General features: G+C 39.5%; 1 protein-coding gene across 4 annotated transcripts in view; it reads right to left on the bottom strand.

Moving 5' to 3' along the window:
- ptprub (protein tyrosine phosphatase receptor type Ub) overlaps positions 1 to 19,084 on the bottom strand; it is a 118,942-nt gene that overhangs the window by 60,813 nt on the left and 39,045 nt on the right. The gene's annotated exons all lie outside the window — the stretch shown is intronic.

Consider the following 19,084-nt stretch of genomic DNA (forward strand, 5'->3'; position numbering starts at 1 on the left):
GGGAAGGGAAGGGAAGGGAAGGGAAGGGAAGGGAAGGGAAGGGAAGGGAAGGGAGGAAGGATGGACTGTTGGACAAACAGGAACTGGATGATTTACACTGTGCGAATTAAAAACCGCACGGCAACATTTAATGATTTATGCACTCATATTAATAATTTGTGTTGGCTTTCTAGTCATTTGCGCCCTTGATTGAAATATTGGTGGTTACAATCATTATGTTATGTTAATGTGTGTTCTCAAACACTTAATACAGAGAACCTCATTAGAGGCTTAGCTCTTTTATGTCATCCAAATAAGCCTCGCACCACATGAGACGTAGCCACAGAGTCTTGCCGCTCTCTCAAAAAACTCAAAAAGCTTTTCAAACTGATTTGGAGATAACTGTCGGGAGCTCGTACGCGATGCTACAGAGATTTGCGTTAAGCAGACACTCTGTGAACTAAGGCACACATATCACAAAGGATTAAATCTGCTTTTAACCATTTTTAGCTGTTCAAATCCACATGATAAAAAAATGTAGGTTGTTCTCAATCAAATCACAACTGAGCGTGTAGGAGTTTGATAAAATACCCCTGCTGAATAAAAAGACATAATAGTTGCTGTTGGCTAAGAACGACATTTGTATAAATGTAGAAAGAACAGATCTGGTAGAGAAAAATAAATATATAACAGTAAGCCCAGTGGAAGCTTTCTAATAAGGACAAACATAAGCCCCCCCGTTGCTCATTCTTAGCATCTGTCCCGCCTTCAGATTTTGTCCGTTAACATGATTAGCACAACAATGCTGGAGACCTTCCTGTGTGCTGGCCTGTCGTCATTGTACTCCGAGTCCTCGCCGTTCTCTGTCACTCAAAGGTCCTCCGAGACCACACAGTTGGCGCCATGTGTCCCGATGACCGTTATTTTTTACTCACAAGTGAAAGCTGATAAAAACACCAAAACCAAATGACTTTTAACAGTGAATAACCTACAGCTACTTTTCTGATGTTCCATTATAAAAACACTAAATCTTTTACTTGTCAGTTTTAGGCAACAAGTAACTTGAGAAACCACCAATAATCCATTTAGTGGGATTGAGATTCACAACCCATCACAGCCTAGTTGTAAAGAAAGTTAAACAGGGGCCCATAGACAAGAAGGGATGGTCGTTATCTTGAGGCTACAGTACTTATTTTACTGCAAAGCCCAATTGCCCTGCAGTCCACTGTCAACAGCCACTGATTTGTGTCTTGTCCGGGGCCGGGGATCACTGCACTCTCATATTGCTCTCTTTAATTAGATCTTTCACAATCCTGTCTCCTATCGTGCATCCTGCAGGCTCACCGGGGACTCATAAAATCATAGCAAAGGGCCGAAGCTGTACAGCTGCACTGTCCTCACCGGCGGTTGGACCCTATATGTGCCTTTTCCGTAATATATCGTACAGAGACGTTATTAAGACCTGTGTGTGGACCATGCCGTTGCTGCGTCGATAAAACTATTGGTGAAGCAGCCGCAGAGCGATTCAATATGAATGTGAAGTCATGGCACATTTTAATGAGGTTCTCTATAAGGTGGCATGTGATGTATGAAGAGCTCATGAATTAAACATTGTGACAAATTAAAGGAGTCGGCCATATATTTTGTGCTATAATCATGATACAGTGTGAGATAGTCCACGGTGACACATTTAAGATGGATAATTCATTAGGTGTAATTTTAGTTCCTGTCATTTGGAAAGTACCTAAGGTCTTGTCTCACCTAATTAAGCCATTGATAAATAAATCTAGCCATTGATACTGGTTTGAATGTGAGACATATGATCACTGTAAAGGCATTTCTGTTGGGTTTTTTTTAGCGCCCCACTATGCGAACAGCAACAGTAGCAGGTGCTAATTGGTTAGCATCACCTGTAATGAGTAGCATGCCGTTTTTGCTATTTGAGGAAAGCCGAGTAATAAAGTGTGTGAATAAGCCACTTTATTGTTTGTTTACGTGTTGGTTAATTACCGTATTTTCTGCACTGTAAGGCACACCTCAAAACCTCCAATTTTCTCAAAAGCCGACAGTGCGCCTTATAATCAGGTGCGCCTTATATATGGACCAATATTGAGCCACTGCAGCAGGCGTGTCCAAAGTCCGGCCCGCGGGCCAAATGTATATATCTTAAATATGGACAAAGTTTTAAAATGGGCCATTCATTGAAGGTGCACCTTATAATCCGGTGTGCCTTATAGTGCGGAAAATACGGTAATCTTGGCGGGATATGAGGGAGACACCATTTACAGTATGTGTGAAATTTTAGATACAACAGATTCAGAGTCCATCTGATGCAAAATTACGGCGCTTCGGCGATAACGTAATCGTGTTGTCAAGAATCGCGATTTCGATCAAAAGACAATAAAACATTTAACCGAGCGTACCGGCCTCACACGAGCATTCACTGCATGACTGAGCAAAGAAAAAACAGAGTCGCATTCCATCAATTCTTTGCCGCTGTCAAGGGCAAACTAACATCCGTAACAAGATTAGAAATGATTGAGCACATCATAATTCATATAGAGTTCCGCTGGACCTGGAGGTGACACCAACTCTGGCCAGTAACACAAAAAAAAAAAATGACAAAGCTACATTTGGACAAGTCACAGGAAGGAAGAGCATAATGGTAAACTTGTATTTTGCCTGTAATAAAACTTGTGGGGGACGAAAGCTTTGTCCCTGTGACATCCAAGGCCACGCAGTTATCTCAAATACAAACTTTAATGGGATTTACGGCTGTGTTTGACTTCAAGGGGTGTCCTCGATGATGCTCGCAATGCCATTACTGTTATATTGAGCTATGGTTTGCTCTTGGCACATCTTCTGTCTAATATTATAGTCTGAGAAGGTCATGTAGATTTTTGGACTCCATTTTCATGCGTTGGCTGCAGTTCTCTTAACTCCGTATTTATTCACTGCCACCCGCAATATCCTTCAGCACATATCCAGTAAATAAGTTTTTTCAAATGGAGGCGGGGTACATCGCGGCCATTGGCCTGAGAGCAAAATTAGACTTGTTAGAAGAGCAGCCCAGGGATGGAAAATTGCCTCATTATGTCGTGAAAGTGTCACAGAGCATTAAAAGTTTTCACGAGACGAGTCAGCCATCAACAACATCAATGGCTCATGATAAGACTTTAATGTGTGTAAATAGCCGCGTTATTCTTTCAACTACTTCAGTGTTTGAGCTTGTCTAATTTCATGCATAATTCCAGGCAGGTCTGAAGTTGTGTAATAAACATTTATAGAGAGGGTGTTTGTCCTCTTCCCTGGGAACAACTTTAATAGGGACAAAACAATAATGTGAAATTAGAGCGACGTAATTGACTTTTCATAATGACACACAATGTCGGTCTTACTTTGGAGGGACTCGCTCGCTTAAACGGAGCGACAGCGCTGAATTCCTTCAACAGAAGCGTGTTGTCGTCATGACGACCATCTTAAACTGCTTACATACAACTATCAAATTGCAATTATTTAACAATCAGCAGATTGAAAAATAGTGTGACTAAATATCGCCACTGATTCGGTCAAATATACCGTTTTTAAATTGTATCGTACCTCGAGTATCGGGATACACGTCGAGTAGTCTTTTATTGGTGAGATGGACATTTTTTCAAATTCTTTTAACGTTTTGGGAGGTTTTTTTGTTTCAGAAGTCACTCTTGCCCTTGCAGCACTTCCCTGACTCCTTTTTGGATGGTTGCAGCATGTCAATGTATTCCGCCGTGTCTGTAGTTCTCAGATGTTGGAGGGAAGTTTGTGGTGGTGGTGCCACAGGGCTTCAAACACATCACACAAACTGTCGCTGCGGTTTTGGCAACTGAAATAATTCCGCCATATGACGGTGTTGGCGTTCAGCCATTTCAAATGCCGTTCTCACTGCCGTATCATTTCTCTCATTTGACTTATCATCGACTGACAAGCAGACTTCTAATTTGCATGAAGATGACAGTTCGTGGTAGAAGAAAAAGTTCCTGTGAACACAGTATTACTACGGCAATCATTTTTAGCTGAATTTTATGTGTGTCAGGATTATATAACGCGCACATAATTTCACTGGAGTGACTCAAAATTAGGGATGAAACGGTGTACAGATAAATCGTGAGTGTCAGCATTTAAAGGTTAATTATCATTATTGGACATCTGAGAGAAATATTCATTTGGTGAAGCAAAAAGAAAAATCCAATAGAACTGTGAGCGACTAAAAATGAGAGTTGTACAGGTATCAACGCTAAATTTTGTAAATAAATTCTTGTTTTTACCACAAATATTTTGCGGTAAACAGCGAGCCGACACAATACACCGTCATGCTTGTTATCTCTTTTCATTTCGTCTGTCATTGTCACAATGTCTCGCAGAACTTTAAATTGCAAAAAAATAAAAAATCATTCGCAGTCTGTATTGACATTTTCTTTCTTTGAAACAATGTACTCCACCGTTATATATATATATATTTTTTTTATTGACCAAAGATCATTTTCAAATGGCATTTCTTGTCATGCATGCTGAATAATGGAAAAGGCCTCATTCAATCTTTCAGAGCTGCAATTTTCTCTCTGTATACAATCTATTCAACACCATTTGAAAATATTTCTGCCGTCTATTCACCTCGTCCTCAGTTTACAGCTTGGCTTTTCTCATATACTCTAAATGAAATGCAAAAACAAACCTAAAGGTAAGAAAGAGTAGAAAATTAGTCTCCCTCACCATGGGGCACTTTTAACCATTTTTTTCCCTTTACTTAAAAAACACTCAAAAACCCTTCCCCCATTTTTTTCTTTTAACATTATAGTATCCCTTCATTTCTAGTAAGAGTTGTGATGGGTTTCTCGGCGGGGCTTTGCCGCCCTAAGCACAAACCGAGGAGACCATTACCAACACCCCAGGGGACTTTTTGATGTGTTAAGGTTAGAAAAGTACGAGAAAGAAGCAGACGGGCCATTGGCTGATTTTAGGGTGGGAAAATAAATTTAATACAAGTGGTGGTTTTGTCAGAGTCGCCTGTGCCTTGCAGCATTTAAGGGAGATAAGACCATGGCGGCGAGTGCTGTCGTCTTTGCAAATAGAGAGAAGAGATGCACTTTCTCAACAGACTGCCAGTGCTGACCTTTTGAATTGTCCTCTAAGGCAGTTCACGATCAACTGTCCTATGTGCCCGGAAGGGAAGCTTCGGTTGGAAGGATGAGTGGGCACAAGGGGGAAGGAAAGATTTTGTTTTAAAACCTTGTCCTTGTTGAGTCTGTGACAAAACGAGACACGACTGAAGGGGATAAACACAGTATAATTCAGACTGGAATTTCAAAAAGAAAAAAAAAACATATGTATTTTATATTTCAACATATGAAAATTCACAATGCACTTTATGGCTCAATAGTGAACAGAACTTTTTTTTTTTTTTTTTAAGGAATTCACTGCAGCGTGTTGTGTATTTGCGCTATTAGGAGGAATTTTACGCCTGATAAAATTGAAGTTCCTTATGGAGGGATTGACCTTCATCTTTTTGCGAATTACCTTAAAATAAAAGAATATGGCTCAAAGAAAGCCATAAAAAAGTCATTTTCATAAAATAAAGCTGAGTGAGAAGAAGTGGGGACAGAGATTAAATCTTTACCCACAATATTAAGAGACGTGATAAACAATGGAATTTTGTTGTCTTTTCATTCAACATATTACAAATTTATTTTATTTTGAAAATCAGGAGCATTTCTCTGTGCGTCTGTGCTGCCAAAAAATGAATAAAAACTTGTTCAAAAAGGGCCAAAAGGTCAAAGAATGTGATGGAAGAAATAGTTTCTACAACGAGGTGAATCGAGGCTATTGTAATTTTCATTTCTCTGCTCAAAAATAGTCATTGATGCAAAATATGTTATGGACCACTATTGGCGGTGAACTGCCAAAATGGCACCGATTTGAATCTTGTGTTAAAAGCCTCTTAAACTTTCTAGCACGCATTTAATGGGAAAATGTATTCCAACTGTTACACAAAAGGAATTTATGTAAACCATCCACGGGGGCGGGATAAACCGTACGCTTTATTTAAGCAGCGATGACTCAGCACCATATGTCCTTCAGAGCCAGGCTAAACCATGTCGTTTCAGAAAAATACGTGGCGAATTCTTTTCACTCCACTCCATATTTGGATCTATTATGGCAGATAGCATTGGCGAGTAATATGCTTAAAAAATAAAAAAAAATCACCGTATCGACATATAAACCTGAGCAGCTTGCTGATGACAAAAATGTAATTTTGCAATGGTGTCCCAGGTGTGATGTTGCTACGTCCTGTGAGAGTCGCGAGGCCAAGACACTTGCACGCCGCAATATTGCGGGACAAGCAGGCCATATGCACTTCAATTAAATACGAGACTTTCACTTGTCCCCAATGCGGTGCACTAACTGCACGTCAACGTACATAAGGACCATTTTTGTGACTCTGCTAGCACTAAGACATGCGTACGCACGCACAAAAACAAGGATAAGCTCACCTCCAGGGCTTTGCCGGTCAGTGAGAAGAAATATAATCAACGGGTTGTAACCTCTAAGGTAACCAACAACGCAATTTGCAGGAACAAGAAGCTGCCTGTCACCATGAAATGCAATAGACAACATGCAATGGAAAGTGTGATGTTTTAACGATGATGCAACACTCCCGTATTCTACAGTATGTTAGACCCGAGTGACATTTCTTTGTTGAATAGACTCAAGGTCAGGAGGCTGACAAAGACACAGTCTGGATAAGTAGACAAGAGACGAGGATATTTTTTGACTCTGAAATTCACGAACCTTGCCATCTGTACTCAATCACCTTATGAGAACGATTTTTTTTACAAAGCTGTTATGCTTGTATAAATGCAGATTAAAAAAAAACTGTTTTTACATGACAGCCTTGCAAAATCAGGAATATTTTATATATAATTTTTTATATATATTATTTTCAGACAAGAACATTAAAACAACTCATTTATTGTACATGGGCTTGCATAATACGTGTAAAAAAAATTTGCAAAGCCAGATGATGGCAATGATGTCACTTCCAAACACACACAACAATCATATTAGCAAGATAATTCTCTGGAGAAGCATTAATTGCAAATTTGGGCAGTGACCATCCGACATTTTTAGACTCGATTAATCTACCCGTTTGTCCATCGATTAATCGGAAAATAATTTATTTCGCATTAAAACATATTTCCCTGAAGTGATTTATTTTTTAAATTGGTACTCACAAAACAAAACTAAACGTTCATCTCCTATAAAGATTCATGGCTGACTTCACGCACATTGCTCACAAACCCTATTCATCACAACAAGTCCTTAAGGTAATTTATTTTAAAAAGCAACAATTATGACTATTCCAACACGATTTTATTTCCCTAAACACAACTGTGCCCTCTATTGTACTTTTACAAGCATCTGTTGCTGCTCTACCTTTGTTTGGATGGTGTAATATTTTTCTCCTCAGTCTTTTCTTGCTTCTTCTGTCATCTCTCGACCATGTGTTGAGAAGTACACAAAGTAGACCCTCGCTGTTTTTCGTCGCGGTGTCTGAATATGACTGATTTGTTTATTCAATTTCCTACCCTACACGCTGAGCCTTGCAGCTGAAAAGCAGAATTTCCAGGACAGAAAAGAGAAGACACCTGCATGTCAGTGGCCTTCCTTTACAAAGAGTCTTTTTACATTTTTCTTCTGGAATTCAGTATTTGAAGCTTTCTATTGGCTTTAGTCCTGAGCTACTCTTCAGTCCCACCTCTCGAGCCCCTAAATGGAAGATGAAATAGAATTAATCAATAGCAGCACGTTAATTCATTTCCTTTCTGACCTGGAAGAATTTGCGAACGTCTCCCATCTCTATCCAATCCAACCTCAGTCTTGCTTCTATAAATGGGACATTTTTCAGAATGACACCGCAATGAATATCAGCTAATGAGACTTGAGATAGAAATGTTTCTCACCGGACATAGAAGAAGCAGACAATCCACCGACAGGCTAGTTTTCAGATTAGATTTTCATTAGCGCCCTGTTATCACTGACTGATTCTATTAACATGTCAGCCGCTACGACATGCCCCGGTGGTAAACAGCGATGGAGGCCAACGTCGCCAAATAACTCACGCTATCCTTTGGTCATCTGTTCTGACATAAATTTAATGAGCACAGCACAAGAAGAACCGAATGGCCCTTAGCAAATCCGCACGTTTGCATGATTTCCTATGCATTGGCCCTTGTTTTATTTCTTGTGGGAAGAAAAAATAAATAAATCCTGTCATATTATATGTTTGAGGAATACAGTCAAAGGTTGTAAAGCGCTACTCAATGTCAACATTGTAGTGATTTAGCAGCATAGCTCGAGGCATTATGTATCCCAGGATATTAAAGTCAGCCGAGATATATATATCAGCATAATAAGCCATTCAAGCAAAACAAGCTTATATACAATCTGCCCTTTTCTTTCTCGACACAGCCACGCAATCCCGCACTGATCACAAACATATGCGGCTGACGCTCGTGTCACAAATGTAAACCGGTCTTCGCGAGCCACTTTGTCTACGAAAAATAAACTAAGTTGTCCACTCACAAAAGACATCAAGTGGTAGTTAACGCAATTTTTTTTTCACCAATGCGGATTCAGATTGTCGAGTGGTAGCATCAAGCAGAATTTATTCAATGGAAGTGATTGAACGAGCGGAGTAACAATAGCGTCGGCATGCGGCGGAAGCCTCTTGAAGAAAAAGAGGCTGTCGGCACTGTCACACACAAACTTGGGAGATTGATGGATGGATGGGTGTCGAGCTTTGGCCGAGACGAAGCCGCATTCTACCGCCGGATTGATAAATCTGAGGCAGACACTGATAGGCTGCAGTGTCATCACCATGACAGGCAGGTGGGAGCTAACGTCGGAAGGCTAGAGTTACGCCCATCCCAGCGGTGTAATATGTTTGTGATTAACTGTCAATCCCACCCCGACCCCCCCCCCCCCCCCCCCCCCCTTCCTGTTTGGTGGGCAAACATTCTATCTCAGTTGAAACACTTGTCATTGAGAGAATTCCTTCAGCCCTGACCTTGGCCTCCATCAGGATGGATAATTTAGGCGTGTTTTATATATAGTTATACACAATCAACATGGGGTCATTTGAATTAACTTCTTTAGGGCAGGCCATGAAGAGCTTAGAAATATAAAATCCCAAAGGAATACTCCCCATACTTCCCGTATACTGTACTTCTAACTACCGTATTTTCGTATTTTATTTTACCGTATTACCGTGTAGCTTATCTATGCATATTTATGATATTTTATCATTTGTGCATATTCTCTTTCATATGGAAATTAAAAATGAAAAGACCTGCCTTTTATAATCCAGGGCATCTTATATATGAACAAAATAGAATTTTACCCTAATTTTAGCTGGCGCGACTTATATTCAGGTGCGGCTTATAGTCCAGAAATTACGATAAATATTTTAATTGCAAGCAGTATTATGTCTCCGTTGTTGAAATGTAGCAACAGTAACACAACACTATGACCGTTGGATAACCTCGATTTGTCAATTCACAGGAAAATTCGAAAAACGCATTTCCTTGGTAGTGTTTTGGCTACATCCATCCGAGAGAGTGAAAATAGGGGCAACTACTGCCGATGCGTGTCCAGTCAGGGATGCTTTGGGGCAGATTTTAGACATGTTGGAGGGACCATATCTTGCAACTGAACCGGGAATGTTTTCGCCTCTGGGAACGCAACAAGGAAAGCGTAGGCTCTGCAGTCTGAATACACAGATGGAAATGAAGATAGAGAATTCATCATATCTAGCCTTGGTTGTGACACACTTGAAACGCAAAAAAAAAAAAACATTATTAATCCTCCTGGGAAAGGCATAAGAGAAGATAACAGCCACACCAAAAACAGCCTATTATGAAACAAGGCAGTTATCACACTCCAGTGCCATTTATAAAGTATGTGGCTCCATATGGGAAGACAGATGAAATTCATTTTCACAACAAAAGCATTCTCAAGGTAATTTATGCAAATTAATGAAGGCTACAACGTGTCATAAGCATTCCTCAGTGAAAGTGGTTGTCACACAATGAGGAATGCCAGTTATTTGGAGACCAACCAACCAACACCTGCTGTTTTTCTCAATGGTGTAAAAATACGATAACACTCCAAAAACTATCTGGATAAACACCACCGTACCCAAAATGGCATCTCGTTAACGAGAAACATCGCTTTGCTACATTCCTTTTTAACTACTCATTGTAATACAAGTACAATGCGAAATAGGCATGATGAAAAAAATGGAACCACTAATGTTCCTTTTCAGCCTTTGGCACTTTTTTTTTTTTAAGCTGTTGGAGTGCATGTGCTTTTCCTGCTCTGTTTTTGTTAAACCTTCCATCAATTACCCCTGTTGCCAGAGAAAGGATTCTTTCTTATTTTACAAGCTTGCTTTGTCACCAGTCTGTGGTTTGACATCCTTGTACTGACACCAGGTCCAGTCGAGGGGACAAAAAAAAAAAAAACACTGAGTAAAACTGACAGAAATGCAGTCGTGCACTCAGTGAATCTTTGTTTTCAGCCAGACAGCACAAGACGCAAAAAAAAAAACTAACCAAACACAAAGCAGTAATTAAAACAGACAAAAAGTAAACGCGTCAAGCATGTTATCTGCTCCCATTTACTTTCACTTCATATTTCTGCTCTGACAAGATTACATTTTTTTTTTTTTTTTTATCATTTGGGGGATTAATTAAATTTGGCCAGAGACTGTGGGACACATGAAGGCAAAGAAGGAATTATTACCATTAACACATTTGAGAGTATTTCCAAAACGATTTAAAAATGACCGTACGTGATCCCTTACTCGCTTGACTCACTTAGACTAATGATGGACGTGAGCCTGTGCCGGTGTCAGTTTTTTCCACCTGTGCTTTTCCAGCTGACAAATGCATAGCGCTGTGCCCTTGTCAAAAATACGGAGGCAATCACAGCTGAACACGTCAACGCTGCAGTCTTGCACCCGGCAATATACGCCGTCTCAAATTTCAACACACCGAGTCATCGCGACTGACAGTCGACAAGTACTTTACGGGAATGTTTCCTTTTTTTTAATAAATGTACGTATATAAAAACTTGTCATTTTGAAATCCCTCCAGACAATTTGGGCGACTAGACAAACTGTGCTTCCCCTTTTTTTTGTGTGCCAAGGCTTTTATCTGTAGAAGGATGAGAACGTGTCAACTGACAAACTCTGAAGAGAAGCAGCATGGCCATTAGGCAACCATGGAGACCGCTGTGCTCACTTTCAGAGGGTCTTTCGAGAGCGAGCGCCTCTCAAAAGCCCTGCCAAAGCCTTGCCTAAGGGAGCAACGGGGCCCTATTTGTGCCACTCCAAGCGAGCCGCGCTCATCAGACGGGCTGTCTGCAATCAACAATGGAGCCAGATGGACGATGACCGAAGGCTTGGGATTGTACTCGGCCAAGAAACAAGTCTGTTAAAGCGCACGCGTGTTGGTTTCATGGATCTGAAGAGGGTGGGCACACAGGTGGAGATGCTTAGTTACCCGGAAAAAGTTTTACTAACTCCACTGTGCCTCGTTTTAAGTTGTGGCTCATTCTGTTAGGACATCACAATGGAGAAATTCACAGAACGTGTCGCAGGGTAAATTTCAATTTGTGCACTTGCGGGGTGACTTTGAGGAAAGCCGAGTAATAAAGGGTGTGAATAAGCCACTTTACTGTTTGTTTACGCGTTGGTTAATTACCGTAGTTTCCGCACTATAAGGTGCACCTAAAAATCTCCAATTTTCTCAAAAGCCAACGCCTTACAATCAGGTGCGCCTTATATATGGACCAATATTGGGCCACTACAGCAGGCGTGTCCAAAGTCCGGCCCGCGGGCCAAAGCTATATATCTTAAATATGGACAAAGTTTTAACATGGGCTATTCATTGAAGGTGCGCCTTATAATCCGGTGCGCTTTATATATGGACAAAGTTTTAAAATGGGCCATTCATTGAAAGTGCGCCTTATAATCCAGTGCGCCTTATAGTGCGGAAAATACGGTAGAAGCACCAGTGGCTAAAGCCAAATTGTGGCAGGATTTCTACTTCCTGGATCTGGATTTGACTCCTCCGCTTTTATGTGAATAGATTCACTCGGTCCTCGCATGCAATAGTTTTTCTTTTTTTAAAAAGTAAACAATAAAGTATATTTTTTTCCCCCATAGTAGAAATATAGGCGAATGCCCATCGCTATGCTGGAGTTTAAAATAGCAGCAGTGCCAAGATGGATTGCTTCCTAATAAACCAAACAAAGCCGCTCAGCCATCTGCTTGCCGGTGTGTTATTACTTGAAAGGTCTTAGGAGACCAAGTGCCAGGCATAGCAACAACTGAGATAACAGACTGTACATTTCTGACCTGCCCAGCTTCCCAATGTCCAAGGTCTCTATGAGAGGGAACCTCACAGAGCCTTGGATAAAGAGAGAGGGAAAGAAAAAAAAAACATAAAATAAGCACAAAGCCAGTAGAGTTAGGCCTTTTGAACTGAGGATCGGGCTAAATATTTACGTTTAACATGTCGAAGACGGGATTTTCTTCTGCCGCCATGACAAACAACCAAAGCGGAACAAAACAAATAAATCAATTAAATTTAAGAAAAATAAATAAATAAATATATATATATATATATTTATTTATTTATTTATTTTTATTTATTTATTATTTTTTTTATTTATATATATATATATGCTTTAGTCTAGCCTTGCTTCCTAATTAATTATAAGGATATTTGAAGAATAACTCTTAATGCAATCAAGCGCCAAAAATGTGCCAGTTCATTAGGCGCTTCAATTTTTAATTAACTTTTAATCCTTAATCTGCTATCAATTTTTGGTTTTCTCTAGCCAGAATGTTTTTTTACATACAGTATAGTGTTGATGTTAATTACAAAAGACAGTACAATCCCTTCCCCAAAAGGTCAAGTGAATGATTGTTACATTCTAGTAAGATGATTCACACCTAGAGGCAGACGCAGTAACGGAGTTGAGCACAGGTCGGGATAATAGCAGGTTGCGTTTGACGTTCCTGCGCTGCCGCACACAATTTCTGACAATGTGTATCTCTCGTGAGAAGCCATTAATAATACACCAAGCATGTCTCGTAAACCCAACTACCATGTCATGTCAATCCCACTACCATGCTTCAGCTTCAGACATGGGCAGGCGGTGTAGAACGTTCCAGAAAAACATGAGATTAAGAAAAAAGAAAAAAAAATGGTGGAAACATGCAACAGCCTCTCATAGCAATGACACGGGACATGTAAGTGAAATTTTGCGGTTGTTAAAAAAAAAATGCGTGAATGCGTTGTTATGGGACAACTGAGAGTTATTAAATAAATTCAACAAAAATCTCACCAGACAAGTTCAGATTCAAGCTGAATTTTCAACTTCCCTGTTTGTCTGCAATGAAAAATCATAACAAGCCCGAGCGTATAAAAAGCCAATGAGTTTCAAGTCAAGTTATGATTATGACTTTTTCTATGGCTCCCCTTAGAGAGCGTGGCCCTTAGCGAGGTGACGAGGGAGCGGCCTCCACGCTGGGTCGGGAGCTGCTACTTCATAATTAGACTGTCACAATAAAAGAGATGCACTGCCTCCAGATTTCACTTTACGGCACGGCAACAAAAGCGACACGGGAGAAAATAAGATGATTCTGGAAGCATGGATGCTTCTTGTTTCTGAACATTAATCATCTCATGTATATCCCCAGCAGAAGTCAGCAGATTCCAAGCGTCTCGCGTTGGCCTGGGCGCGCATTGGAGCGTGCGTGCCAAGTTTATTCACGCAAGTGTTGCGTCTGTGTGCCGCTAATTTATAGAGCATGCCGTGCCCTCCTTCTCATCCTCGCATATGAATTTCCAAGCAAATGCTGTCTGACAGCTCCGAGTGGAGGACCCCCAGCAGTCATTAGCTGAAAAAAACCTTCGAGTGTTCCTCGGAGGGACAGGCCCCGCATTGCGATTACAAACAACCTCGAGGAAGGGAAATAGGCTGGTGATGGGTTTCATGATTCCACGACTGAGCTTGATGGATTTTTTTTTTTTTTTGCTATAGAAAATAAGAGCCCATGGAATGCTTAGATTTCAGCCAAAACGCTTTTCAGTGATTGAAAAGGTAGAGTCAAAAATCTCAGACAGGTACGACATATCTGGCATCCTCAATCAAAAGAGAGATCCAGTTCGAGGAAATGAAAAACTAAGTACAGATTTTGTTGTCCCAACTTTATATTGGGAAGATTGAATGTAAGGCTGTGAAACATTCCAGCATTTGAATATATCGTCATGAAAATAATATTGAATTATTTCATTTTATTTTATATATTATTTATTTTTATTATTATTATTATTATTATTATTATTGTATTTGGATTTGTTTTATGGATATTTTTAACTTATAATATTTTACATAATAATAAACAATCAACATGTTTCCCTTTTCATATAATCATCACTTTTTAGTACACCTACAATTGGCAAACTATTTATGTCATGCACTGATTAAAAGTGTTGGAGCAGCCCAAATACAGTTGGGAGAAACCAGATGAACAAATAATGGTTTCTTTTCTTTGAGAAAACTACTAAGAATAAAAATGTACCTTGATCAATCAAAAAATAGGAGTCTGGAAGCAGCACACACAAACAAAGACAACAAATAAAGCCAGGCTGATGAAAACATTCTCCGTTGAGTTGTTGTGAGTTGGCTAGACAAAGCTTCAGCAGACACGACTTTATCATCTTATCATGAGAACAGAAGTCGGTCACCACAGGCAATCGATATTTCGAAAGCTGCAGATTTGACTAAGGCGGTGAAGACAATGATGAATGGGATTGGGAGAGAAGAATCACCACAAGCGAAAATTACCACAAAAGAAAATTAATAATCATTTCAAAAGCGACTACAAATATTTCCAATGTCTTCCAAAATTAACAGAAACAATAAAAGACAAAATAATTCAAACCATCTCTGAATAAAAAAAAAATCAGACGAGGGAATCACTACACCATCTCTGACTGTAGTCCTTTCAAATTATTCAAAATTTAATTTCTTTCTTGACAGACACCAAGGATGAGAATAATCACCTGGTATGGAACCGTAGTGTTGTACGGAATATTTATAACATGCCAGTTTGTGTCGATCCACATAAAGACAAGGTAATAAATGCAAGAGGGGAGGGGGGGGGGGGAGCAACGGTCCCGTGAGATCCGATTTAATATATGACTTATTGCGGCTAATTCAAATGGCCATCAATCTTAACTTTGGCATTCTGCTGGCATCAGGCCTTTCGTGGTCATTATCATCACAATTTAATGCAAATGCCCCCACCCAGAAGCACGAGTACATATTAATTACTGACAAAGTGTTGGCCATGACAGGAGTTATTATGGGAACAGACTGCACCCGTGAATGATCTTAACCGGAGAGAATGACAAAGGCAGGAAAAAAAAAAAAAACGCCGGATCTCCTCGTGTGAAGTGCCCACTCGCCGCTTGCTGATTCTTCAAGCAAATGCAAGCCTCAAAAGGGTCCTACATCTCCAATCAATGTTATTCCAGAGATGAAATAAACGACACTCAAGATGGCCTCCTTTCTGGCCGATTGCTACAGCAGCTTCTTCCATCAAGAAAACGACAAATCATTCCATGGTGCGGTATTGGATCAATGAGCGAGCTCGCACACGGTGCGATTTGTGTTACTATTCAGCTCAGACTTTCTATGTGAGCTTATTGAGTCATTTTGAATCCATCGCCTACAGAGGAAAAAAATCCCGGTGCTTCAGACTGATTTTTTTTCCCCCCCTCTCGGAATACAACAGCCCAAAATTTTAAGAGAATTTCCATTTTATCATGAAAATAGGGATCGCAAAAAGTGTGTTTGAAAAGTAATTAATCGCAAAATGGGGAAAATTACTTTTTTTTTCCCAAGCATTTACACCATCCGTGAAATTTAAATAGAACTTTGTAAGTTCTCTTATGGCAAAAGGAGACATTTTGTGAAACCTTCTAAATACAGTCATTATCCCCACATGAGCCCACAGAACCTGGGGGAAACAAATGTGCTGCATTGGAGAGCAAATGAAAGTGCTTTCATGTTCCCGCATGACATTTTGTTCCCCATTAAATAATGTGAACTTCAATACAAAAATAGATCCTAAATTAATCCAACCACTGTCGTTCGCACAAAAGTATGCGTCGACAGATTTCGGCACTTTTTTCGGACTGGCATTTACAGCTAAGTTTAGCAGTGCTAATCTTTTCAAAGTCTCTAAAAATTTTTATTGAAGTAGCTCCGACAAAAAAGGAAGCGCAGCATACACTAAATCAGTGCTCTGATGCTAGAGATTAATTATTGTAAATGTTTTTGAGCGTAACGTGTATTTTAGTGAAAAATTTGGTGCACGTGTTTCTGGGTGAATTTGAATGATTTTATTAAAAACCGAACAAATAAAGTGAAATATATGTTTATCTTTAAAATTTTGTGGATTTTTTTTTTTTTAAAAATTCCAAACACAGACAACCAAAAATAGGCTACAACTACAACTAGATTGACGGATCAAGAAACAAAAAGACACTTGATGTGAAAGAAAGCAATGACGTAGAGGTCAGGGGTCAAACTCAAGGCCCGGGGGCCAGATACAGCCCGCCACATCATTTTATGTGGCCGGCCAAGACAAATTGTGCATCGACTTCATCTGTCAATACTGAAGTTACAAATTGTCTTCACGTTTAAAAAATACAGATATTGCTAGCAATTTTTGTTACCATTGATCAGTTTTTACTAGTCTCCGGTTTCAAACTTATTCATCGGTTTGGTGATGGTCGTAATGGCCCTCCGAAGGAAACTATGACGATGATGAAATTGAGGAGCCTGGTGTCAATTTCAGGTGCGATAAGTTACCCATGTCAACCAAGTGAACCGCCACACGCAATAACACTGACCTGTGCCGAGGAACTCAAAGTGAAGGCTACAGCATCCACAAATCTGCCGTGAAATATTATATGTGCAGGCATTGACGTCTGACACCCGAGGACCGCTGATTAATGGACACCTCAGCCATGTTTACGGCTTTAACCACATCGAAATGTACTTTGAGGGTTTGCAGGTATTTGAGGGAAATAGTTTTCCCTTTACACCGGCGTCGCTCTATTGTTGCTGTTGTGAGGAATGGCGACACAAGCTTAATTGCTGACACAGCTTTTGTATTGGTTCTCATTAGTTCAGAGGTCTTGAGTCTGGATCCGGGCGCAGATGCTTTTCGACAGAGATACGGACTTGAGTTAGATGCTTGAAGTTTCCCTAGTATGACTTTTATGGCAAATTTGCACAGATACAATCCCAGGTTTCTGTGATATTAAAAATTGAAAATACTGTCATGTCACATGCTATAATGCTAAAATGCTAACTGCTTTAGTAAAGGTTGTAAATGCATTTTTTAAATTATCGTTATTGTATTATGTTTTTGACACAAAAAAATGCACGTATTTTTATTTATTTTTGGATTTGTTTTTTAAATTGACTCATTGGAGAGTTTCGAGGCAAGAAATGATCATTTGCTGCTATGCACAAATTTAATTTCAGAAATACAAACTATTGGTATCTACAAAAGAAAACAATAAAATCCCAGATTTTATCTTTTTTTATATTGTAATTGCTTTTTAACCAAGCAAAAAATTATTTTAACCATATAGTGGATTCCTAAAATAGTCAATACCCGCAGCCCTAGTGAAGAGCAGTGTTGTGTTTGCCAGAAAACATACTTTTTCTTTTCTTAAAAAAAAAAATTAACCTTGATTTAAAAAATTTGGGAAAAACACACTTGAGCTTCAATGATGTTTAATAATTAAACACAAAAGCCCTGTAATTGTCCCTACACTTAAATTAATTTGCAAGTAAATTCAAACTATATTATGATCGAGTATTTATACTTTTGTGAAACTTTTGAACGATGGTGAGATCTTATAACGGATGCCTTGGGAAACACTGCTCTATAGCTCTATATCACCAAAAGCAAAAGAGAAAGCTGAGTAAGAGTTTGATTCATTGGCTATAATTTAGATTTAGATTAGCTGTATTTGTGAAAAGCTTGCGATCTTATCGACTTGGCCTTAATGAGTTGTAAGTTATCATCCCGGCGAGCCGCTGGAGTCCACTTGTGGTCCTCTGAGGACTATATATCATTCTGACCAATTGGCTCACTCCGCTAACTGGTCTTTCCGACTCACTTTGAAGGTGAGATGATTAAGGAAATCAACAGACGGAATGCTTATTGAAAATGAAAGCTTTGAAACTCAAGTGACTTTATTTATCTAAGGCCGCAAAGATGCTAAGGCAATAAATCACTTCTTTTCATATTATGCAAAATCCCCAATATAATTTTCAACTTGGTTGAGATTTCGGGAAATGAAACATTTAGTGTCAGAGTGGGTGAGACAGAAGGACGAAAATGGCCGAATCGATATTTTAAAAGGAGGTGGTCATAAAAAGCCAAGGAGTTGCCGTTTTAATTATGACTGACATAATTAACTGTGTCTTAACAAGCTGTAACAAGCTTGATTTCTGTGCTAAGCCCGAGACTTAATTGCCGCCATTAAAGTTATTCAGCTGTAGCTGATTAAAGCTAATTCTGCGGCTTGGCAAAACAACAAACCAAAAATGTCAGCGTCGTTAACATGAGCTCGACGTTCCGTTACCTTCGGCTTATCGTTCGCTTGAAAATGCTGCGGGGACAATGACACCATTAGGTATTCATTTTCTACTCAATAAAAACAAATAATGTGGTAAACCTCAACGGTAAAAAGTTCATGTTTACATATTACACATTCAAATTCCAGTTGGCAGTCCAAACCAAATATTTTTGAACCTATTATGAAATCATTTTGACCAAAACATTTTTTTTACCCGTGCACCATTTTGCCGATTTACTATATCGGGACCCCGAGTAGAAAAAAATCTGAACATACCTGAAATTGACACCCAATGAAATGCATTGAACATTTTTATCAGTATTTCC

The sequence above is a fragment of the Syngnathus scovelli genome, chromosome 9 (assembly GCF_024217435.2).
Source record: "Syngnathus scovelli strain Florida chromosome 9, RoL_Ssco_1.2, whole genome shotgun sequence".
NCBI classification, from domain to species: domain Eukaryota; kingdom Metazoa; phylum Chordata; class Actinopteri; order Syngnathiformes; family Syngnathidae; genus Syngnathus; species Syngnathus scovelli.